At 42.1% G+C, this 10746-nt stretch overlaps 1 pseudogene; it reads left to right on the forward strand.

Moving 5' to 3' along the window:
- The first annotated feature begins 8625 nt into the window (after positions 1-8625).
- Positions 8626-8722, forward strand: LOC121708128 (annotated as a pseudogene).
- Positions 8723-10746: the final 2024 nt, after the last annotated feature.

Below are 10746 nucleotides of genomic sequence, written 5' to 3' on the forward strand. Positions count from 1 at the left end.
GCCAAAACTGCTGATTATATTTAGATTTCTCACAGGGTGCCTGCTCGGTCATGTTCACTCTAGAAAATGAGGTGGGTCCAATCCAATCCTGCCATTTTGATCACCCAACGATGACTTGAAGGAGGTTTGTGACACTTTTGGGCTTGACTGCCTGTCTGCCCAAAAGTGTCACAAATTTGCCATGTGATGCCAAACAGGCAGACACCCTTCAGTCAAATGTGAAACAGATGCTGATGTTTCTGAATGGCCTTCTCAGAGAATCCCCAAGCTTCAGCGGAAGCCAAAAAAAGTGCTGTCAACATCGTCTCAGAATAGGCAAGAGAATTGGCGTGTCTGGTCAGATGAGTATCAGATCAGAGTCAACCACTGCATTCCACCAAGGCAAGCAAGCAACCGCCAGCGCCGCCAGCAAAGAGCCATAAACAGGAAGAGTTTCGAATACATGCACTGACGGTGTACACTTGATGGGGTTGAGTGATTGTCAGGCTCATGGTTCGTTAATCCACTATCTCATTCCAACTCAAGAACACGGAGGACACATTCCAGAGATTGGAACATTCTGGGTTTGAACTTGCATACTATCAGGTGTGTGGCCTGTGGCAGTGGCATCATGTCCAACCATGCCAGCGAAGAACCCATCTTTTTCCATCATGAGGTTATTTCATATTTCAACATTACTGTAATTGTCCATGCCAGTTGATGGAGAAAAAGCCTGACCTATGGTATGGTGGTCATCAAATTTGTGCAAGTAGATGTTTTTTTTTATTTTTTATAAATGTCCACTTTATTGGTGAAAATCTATTTGCCACTACTTCTAAGAAGTTGTGTAATGTGAAGGATTTTTTCCCATGTTGCCTGCCTGCTGTTTGGCCTCCATGTTACTGGATCATTTGAGAAGGTAATGATAGAGCATGATGGTACTCTAGAGGTGCTGAGCATACTATTTATGAGGAGACTCACTGGAGAGCACTGGGGCAGTGAGCGCCAGCCAGCAACTCAGCTGGGGACCAGTGTTGGGCTTTATGAAGGGAAGCTACGTGACTACACATGCCTCCACAGCCAGGGGGGTTGTAATCCATCCTCCACCACTCAATTCTCTCTTGCTCACTTCTCTTGGGGGGGAGGGGGAATCCCCTCTGCATTCCGAAGACAAGGTGCCATTGATGCACTTGGAGACAATCATGGCGTTGTCTTTTTTTGACTTTCCACTCCTGCTGCTTTGCAAGGGTGCATGTGCAGGTGTTTTTGCTTGTAAATGAGGTTGAGAGACTTGCGCCTTGCAATTGGCAACTAGCCAAGAGGTGCAATGCAGTACACATACATGTAGTTGGCCGTGCATGGCATCCCACAAGATGCCCCTGTTTTCTTTCTAGCCAATCGGATGCCCAACTCGGTGTGTTGAAACCTACACAGTGGTGTTCTCGTTTGGCCTGCCTTTGGGAGTGAAGACTACATATGGATGTCCTCACCACAACCTCTGAGCTGAGTAGCACTATAGATTAAATGATTTAAAATGTGGAAAATTACCTCCTTTAATTAGGAGAGTGAGGGGGGTGGGGTGCTTTAACAAAAACAGTCCTGTACCCTGTAATTGACCATATGTGTTCAGCTTAATTTTTGGGAATACCAAAATGAAATCTATATGGATGATTTGTTATTGTTATATATTAAATAGAAGGTCAACAGGGGACTTGGATACATTATTAAAATCCAAAATGGGTATGTAAGGATGAGTTGAATGTTTCACTTTTTGCCATTTATAACATTAACATAACATTAACATTTATAAACATTGTTCCTTAGATAAGTCCCATACCATAAGTCTTAGGAAGCCTACAATAAACAGTCTATGACTTTGTTTAAAAAGACCATTCCACAGATTTCCATAGTTACATTCCAAAAACCTCATCATCTTGACCTTAGAGCAGGGTTACTTTCTCCTTAATCTAAGTTCGTGTGTAGAGTGTTTAGGCCAATCTCATCCCAGATCAGCTGTCTGAGCTCAAGTGCTTTTTTTTAATTTTACAGCGGACGTTTGATTTAGCAGACATGCTAATCCAGATCAGCTCCTTATGTAGGGAAAATATGCATTTAGCTTTGCATGTCTCCCTCTGGAATCTCTAGATGAAATAACATATCTGCTCAAGAGCACATGGGATATCTTGGGCAAGCGTTTATGTCTTGTATAGTTGACTTTATGAATGTATGTGTCATGCTAAACTGAGGTATCACTTTGAACCTACACTCTCTGAAAGCTTGACTACTAATTCCCTTCCTGAGTCCCCATCTTTGTTAGCCTGGGAATACCCATAGGAACCATTGGCAAATTTGAATTTGCTCTGCAGGTCCGTCTGGCCAAGAGGCCACTGACGCTCATTTCCAATGTTCCTTAAACTCAGGCATCCAATCACAATCGCTAATCTGGCATGGGGTGGGCTTTATCGTAAATCATAAAATCGTAAATCAGGTTTATATATAAGTATACTTGCTGTGTATACAAGGAATTTGGTCTCTGTGTTTATCCCATCTGTGAATTAGTGAACACACAGTGAAGTGAAGCACATGATGAGCACAAACTAACCAGGAGCAGTGAGCTGCCTTGCTACATTTCTTGGTGTTTTAAGCCCCCAACGTTGTCTTCAAGGCAGCACTGCCTGGAAGGCACAAGTTAAGGTTAGAGTTAGGAGCCTTTAAGTCGACGGTGGCAGTGCTGCCTGCAAGATGACATTGGGGGCTTAAAACACCATTGCCTTTGCTACAGCGGCGCTCTGGGAGCAGTGAGGGGTTAGCAAGGCACCTCAGCCGTGGAGGTGGGCCTGGGAGAGCAGTGCTCAACCACTTCCCCCACTTACATTTTTCCTACTGGTCGGGATCGAACCAGCAACCCTTCGGTTCCAAGCCCGAAGCCCCAACCAGTAGGCCACGGCTGCCCCGTGTGATGATAGATAGAGCAGTGCATTCAAAACAGCCAATGGCTGCACAGATGGTGACAGGGTTAAACAGATACAGACGTGTATTTTCTTTAGAATTGAAAAATCTGCATTTAAAACCTTCGTTTACAAGATTGCTGCACTTCTGAAACGATTTGGTAAGAATTTAATGCACCAATTTAAGTTTAATTTCACTGCTAGTTACATCCCTGGATGTCGTAAGTCAATAAACCCTTTCCAGACCCACTCTCATTCTGAACTGAGATGCGGTCTGGTGTCAACAAGGCAAGATCTTTGTTGTTGGTCTTTTACATTAGTATACACTTAGGGCTGAGCTACACCAGGCACGTAACTGAAGCGTTCCGTTCGCGTTGCGTCTGCTGCAACAATTAGCTTCCACTATAATCAATGGAAGTAGCTACACCAGACGTGATAGCGGCGCGTACGTTCGGAAAAAATAGACCATTCATCTAAATTGGATTTTACACGTCGCAAACGGAACGCTTCAGTTACGCGCCTGGTGTAGCTTCGCTGTTATGAGGATAGATTGCCATATGAGCACAGCTCTGTTTCTTGGTAATCTGGTGGTTTTGAGGAACACTTCATGAGAACTGCAATTTAGACATGGACATGTTGAGACCTAATTTAGCTTTGGCTAAAAATGCGTCAGCCAAATGTAATGTAATGTATTTATGCAAGGCATTCAGCTACTCCCAACCACCAGACTTCTTTAGAAACATCTCAGATTTAGTCTGTAGTAAAGAGAGGCAGAAATGGCAGTATTACTTACATACAGCGCCATTTCCTATGAAAGGGATATCACCCCCAAATGATCTTAGCAGAATTATTTGATAAGGTGTTAGTCTATGCTGGTAGTTTGCAGATGCTCGGGCTTGTGGTTTTGCCGGTGTGTAATTGAGTGCAATTCTGTTTTTGAATCCGTGCCCAGATTCTCTTGTATACATTAGCCATATGTATATGTACATAGGGCCCAGCTGAAGGGATCCAACTTTGCTCAGTTTCACACAATGTCATCTCAGACATCTAGTACAGTACGTAGACTTTCACCCATTACTCTTAGGTTACGCACACATGCTTGACATGCTTGTGCAAACAATGCATTCACAAGTACGAGAGCACATGAACACACACATACACATGCACATTCATGTTTGTTCTACTCTTGAATGCAAACACTGATTATGTACAAGTTCAAATGTACATGCATATAGCATGGGTGGTTTTGTGCTCACCTCATGAATGTCTCTTCGCTCTGCTGACAGAGATTCTCCAGGTGATTCCAGGAGATTCTCCAGGATTCTCACAGGTCATGGAATTTCTAGAATATCAGAATTTTGGAAAGTCTATTCCAGACAGGAAAGTCAGGGAATTTTATCATTTTGGGGGAAAGTCAAAGAATTTTGTTGTAGCAGTTTAAAATTGACTTGCCAAAATACATTAGTACAAATATATTTCCACTCAGAATTTGTGTATATGTGATTATTATTGCTTGCTTAAAGCTAATAATCATATACACCAATTCTGGGAAGCCGTGGCCTACTGTTTAGGGCTTCGGGCTTGAAAGGGTTGCCGGTTTGATCCCTGACCAGTAGGAAAAATGTAGGCGGGGGAAGTGGTTGAGCATTGCTCTCCCATGCCCACGTCCATGGCTGGAGTGCCCTTGAGCAAGGCACCTAACCCCTCACTGCTCCCAGAGCACCACTGTAGCAAGGCAGCTCACTCCTCTGGATTAGTGTGTGCTTCACCTCACTGTGTGTTCACTGTGTGCTCTTTGTGTTTCACTAATTCACGGATGGGATAAATGCAGAGACCAAATTCCTTATATGCAAGTATACTTGGCCATTTAATCATCTGATTTTTGAACGCTAGTTCAGAACACTGTTCTGAAATCTTTGGTCGGTATATTTTTCCCTTTCATTATATAATAGGTCATAGAAATTCAGTTTATTGACTTTATGAATGTATGTGTCATGCTAAACTGAGGTATCAGTTTATTTCTCTTAGAGTGGGAACCCTAAATATAAATGCACTACACATGCACACAAGTAACTGTACACCTACTAGGCACACACAGCTAGTCCTCACAAGACCTTTCACCTGGTCATTGCAGGAAAAGCAATTTCATTTAAAAATGATAAGTGTGTGTGTGTGTGCCTCCTGAAAACGTGCCTGAAATCACACTGCTGTTCTCCTAACCCAATCTGTGTTTCCCTGAATGGGAGGTCTGGCGAGCGAGCCCATTCCACCTTGTTAGTTCTGCGTACATGTCATTATTCATTATCAACATGTGGGTTAAACTCCAGCATGGACACTCTGCATGAAACACAGCCAAATGTGTTTACTCTGGGCCACAGAGATATTCATTTATCTTTTTTCTCTTTTTTGCACTTATTTCTTTCTGTGGTTTCTCTAAAGCAAAGGGGAATGTCCATTTCACTCAAATTTTATGTAATAGTCTTGTTAATCATATTACTGTGCATTATGCGAATAGGCAAGTTATATTGACTTTGATTGATAGGATGGTTTGAGGTTTAGGGTATCAGTCAGTGTGTGATTGTTTTTGGTAATGATGCATTGATTACACCAGTGTTTCTTAACTGGTGTGTAGGGACACAAAAGTGGGTCGTGGAACCATTCTGGGAGCTTGTAGTTTAAAAAAAAATTGCTATCAGATCGGAAATTCAGATTATTATCTGATCTAATATTGGACAATTATTTTGATAGACTTTATTTGTATCTCAGTCATTGCCATGGACAAAGACTACGTTTATGTGACAGTCACAGGTTAGGTTATTGGTTATTATTGTAATGATGCCATTCATAAATAATGAGCTGTAAAGTAACTCTTTAACAAAAAATTTTTTTTAAAGGATATCGACTAATTATCGTTATCGTCAAAATCACAAAAAATATCGAGATATTATTTTTTGTCCATATCGCCCATCCCTACCCACCAGGGTTGTGCACAATTCGAATTGCAATTCTGCTTCCTGTTTGCTACTTCAATTGAAATGCAAGTGAAATTCAAGAATTCAATTGGAATTTAAGAGCCAGTTTCAATTCAATTCTGGAATTTTGCACAAGCCTGGTACCCGCATGTAATGCCAAACATCAGCATGTTCCAAACTAGGCCTACAGGCACTTTGCATGTCTTACTATGTCGCTCACCGTATCCATTGGCTTTAATACTAAAAAATATATGGGTCTCAACTTAATGAACATGGAAAATTGTGGATGCCAAAGCCAGACCAGTTAAGAACCACTGGACACTATTGGGAAATCCTGCAACCGTTGCAACACTAATGACTACATTATATCTTGTTTACCATTGTGGATTTACACATTTTCTTAGATTGTGTCAGTATCACCGCATAGTTATCAGCTTTTATAAACTTGGTGTGGAGCTGTATTATTATAGCCAATTTCACTGTTCCTTTTATGCATTTTTGTTGCTTTTTACCTAAGAACCAGTCACTAATGCACTGTGCAGTATCATTAGATGGAGTGAAGTATCTCAAACCACAGTGGGTTTTAGGAAGTCCGTGTCCTCTATTTGCAGCTTTCAAGGACAGACACAGCATGCTCGCTCGTCTGCTCCCCTTTAAGGATAATCTTCAGAGCCTTTGCTGTGGGCTTAAGATAAAACACCAATATGCTCCCAAGACTGTAACCACAGTGAATGTACAAATTAGATTAAGAAGAGAAAATGGGCCAAAATTGTTCAAATTAATGATTTCCCAGCTGTGTCACCAAAGTAGCCAGCCATGTTGGTAACCGTACCAGATACCTCAGTCATGTTCCACTTTGTCCATCTCTGCCAACTTTCTGACTGGAAAGCTAAACCAAATGCCCCTGTGTGCCCAGTGGTGAGTTGGCATCTTCTGGTATACTTTCACCCCCAGCAAATAACAACAATTATTGGACATTGATGGTCATTTTCATGTACCCCAGTTATCTTGAAACTCAGTCAGGATGAATGGTCAATCAGGAAACAGGCTTTATTCTTTACAATGATGTGCATCAAGGGAGAGCCACAAGTTTCACCAAGAGGATTCACCCGTATCTCTAACTACACAGAGGTGTATACTAACTTTATGTTACAACAAAAGAAGGAGTGACCTCTAGGTCCAACCCAGTTTGAATATGCAATAGAAAGGGAGGATGAGGATTAGGCCTTCATCAGGTCTGGTCAGCTTCTATTGTCTTTTAATTAAAACTACCCCCTTTCCTGGGAAGTTCCTCAGAGGCCTGGCCCCTCACTGTGTCTACAAACAATAACATTTCACACCTGGTGATAGGCAAAAGGCTTTCATTGAATTCAAGGATAAACAAAGTATGCTTGCATAGGACAAGGACAGGAGAAATACAGTAGACTAGAATGCTAATTCACAATTCTTTCAACATCACCTTTGCACCCTTATACAAATAAGCCACAAACATTTTGTATTACCTTAGCTTTTGTCAAGCGCAAATAGCTAGTCAGAATACGGGTCTGCAAGTAAAGGTATCCAGCCTTAGTTCTCGTCACTTGAATACATAATAAAGATGTGGCTGCTGCTGGACCATAAATGTTATTATATTGTGAAAAGCACCGTCTCCATCTCCAATCCTGCCACTCACTGGCACTGACTCCTTTTATCAGCAGCAGTACTCCCACCAGTGCTTAGCAGTGACAACCATGCAAAAGCATCTTTATGTGCTATTGCCGTTAGACGTAGGTCTACACCATACACCTCATAATCCTCATCTGGTTGGAGGAAGAGGCAGAATATGTATTGCTATAATGTCATAGTTGAAAGTGTTGGTTACAGACTATAACGACTACAGCAATAGTGAGCCTAGTCTTTCCTGTTTCATCTCAAATAAATGTGATCTGGGGATTGTGAAGATCAAATAAGCAGTGAGAGATGTAAGTTTTCTTGGCACTACAAAGGCTCTACAAAGCCATCATCTGAGTAGATGAGAAGATGTTTTGAAAGCTAGGTGTCTGTGGTTACATAACTGTCTTTTAACATGCTCTATGGAGATGTCATCAAAACAAATGTTTTGTTTTCTTGTTTTCAGATGCAGCTGACCTGTCCACTATCCATATTTCCTTCCTAGCTGCACTTTGCCCCCCACTATCATGTTTACAACACCACCTGTCCCGTGATGTATTATGCATGTCATCAGAACTTGCCACAAAATACTACATGGCCAGCAGCTTGTTAACATTATTCAGATAAAATCTAAGTAGTGTAAAATGATCACTTACACCACTTACATAACTTGTGAGTGGGGGTAAGACCAAAAACAAACATGACCTGTTCACCTATCTGACCATTCTCTTAACATAAAATACATTTGACCTATGAATGTCTAACGGTAATGATTTAGGAGGCAAAGAAAGACATCTAATAGGAATGCTTGTATGTAGCATGTGTTTCTTGTTTGTTTGCTTGCTTGTTCACATCATTCTAAAGCAGGTCAAGACTGTTTGTCAAGTACACAAAGTGTGGATGCTGTGTCACAAAATTACTAAACTTAGGAATCTGTTTCAAAGTCTAGTCTATTATTTCAAAGGCTATCATACTTAAAAAAACAATCAAAATGGTATTCTCTCTTAGGACAAATACAAAACCAGTAGAAGTATGTATGTAAAAACTCTCCAAAGCCACCAGAGAAGAAAAAGATGCTACCACTCAGCCTTTTGGCTAAGATCAAGTGTAGCATCTGTTCTTATCAGTTTAACATGATACTTTGGGGCAGCCGTGGCCTACTGGTTAGCACTTCGGACTTGTAACCGGAGGGTTGCTGGTCCGAACCCCTGACCAGTAGGAATGGCTGAAGTGCCCTTGAGCAAGGCACCTAACCCCTCACTGCTCCCCGAGCGCCGCTGTTGTTGCAGGCAGCTCACTGCGCCGGGATTAGTGTGTGCTTCACCTCACTGTGTGTTCACTGTGTGCTGAGTGTGTTTCACTAATTCACAGATTGGGATAAATGCAGAGACCAAATTTCCCTCACGGGATCAAAGGAGTATATATACTTATATACTTATACTTCTTGCACACGCACCTCCATTCTTCTGGCTCTAGAGTGTCCTGATCTCCATTTGTACATAATTTATTGTTACTTGATGTACCAAATGGATATGCAATAGCAGCATATCAATATGAAAGAGAGCAATGCAGTTGTGATCCTGTTCCACACAGCATCGTTACCACACTGATGTTTGCAGTTTTATTGCACCCTGTCTGGACATGATGGTCACCCGATGCTTCCCTTGTGAGTGCTCCATCCGATCATGTGCAGCAAAGAGATCCAGTCCTTCCAATAAAAATAGACGCTCCACACACGCTTAATCTTGCCCCATAAACAACTTCACTGTCAGTAAAAAGGAGACAGGCACAAAAATAACTCTGCTGTTTCATTCTCAGACGCCTGCAGACATGCATTCCCGCGTGTGAAGTGGTGCTGTCAGACAAACTTACATTTATACACACATACCTGCTCACACATACCCAGACCCAAGTGCTTTAAGCACATAACTCAGACACCTAGACATAACCCACTGGCTCACAAACATGACAAGAAAAATGGTAGGTCAGGATATATGGTGCACGTCAACATAAATAGGCAAACGCCAACACAAGCAGGTGCTTGCAAAGGCCAGACACACACGCTACACACACACACACCCACACACTATATATACAAGCACACACCCACGGTGTAATGAACTTTCACACACTGGGCAGACAGATAAATATGCCAACCACACACATGGCTCAATGCCAAGTTGCGCTGAGGTAAGATATCTCAGGATATCCCAAACACTGCTGAACACTGATTGTTCCCCAATCTTAAAACCCTGTCACTGCACCCATAGGGCATGGAGCATTACATTCATCATCTGACCCTGGTCTAGATGTGGCCCAGATATGGGTGCAAGTCCACTGGACCTCTGTCAGGTCAGGGCCAGATCCCTGTACACAGCTGCTATCTAGACTGGCGTCTCAAGAACAACTTGGGCAGGGGGTGGGGGGCGGACATAAGCCGATTGTGAGGACATGTGATTTTATTTAGTTTATTGTGCTATTAAGCTTCTTGCCAACAAGGCAAAAAACACATAAAAGTGTCTGTGTCACTTCCAAATCTGAAGTGGCCTTGAGCTTGATGTGAAGTGGCCTTGAGAAGAGATGTTCGTAAGTAATCCATGTTGTTCAGATGGGATTTCTTCTGTGGATAAGTGTGTGAAAACGTCAGTTAAAGCACTCTGTAAGGGCTGTATGGGAATTTGGTTAAAGGAATATTCCACCATTTGGGGAATTACACTCATTTTCCACCATTTTTACCTTTCTCCAGTTCATCCAGCCGTTCTGAGTCTGGCAATACCACTTTTAGCTCCAGCGTGGCGTGGCGATTTTCTAGGCTGATTTGACATGGAACTATACTCTGGCCAGACTCAGATAATTGCTGGATGAACACCCCACATGGTGGAATATCCCTTTAAACTACTGTTAGGCACATGTGGAATAAATGTTGTTCCTTGTGTATGCTACTGGCTTCCAGATATGACATACTTCAAATAAAGGACATAAGAGGCTCTGAGAGAACCTGGAAAAGCATGTTTGGTATTGGAAGTGTCTTGATAGATGTCATGAGATCACAAGGTGGATGTCTTCTTTAAGGCTTTACCTTTGGCTTTTGTCTGCAATGCATAGAGACTGACTTTCATTCACTTGCTGGAAGAAATTATCAAATCTGCCAATCTGCCTATTGGAAGTATCCAGCTGAAAAGGGGGTGTATAACTAT

This window comes from Alosa sapidissima, chromosome 4 (genome assembly GCF_018492685.1).
Source record: "Alosa sapidissima isolate fAloSap1 chromosome 4, fAloSap1.pri, whole genome shotgun sequence".
In the NCBI taxonomy this organism is placed as follows: domain Eukaryota; kingdom Metazoa; phylum Chordata; class Actinopteri; order Clupeiformes; family Clupeidae; genus Alosa; species Alosa sapidissima.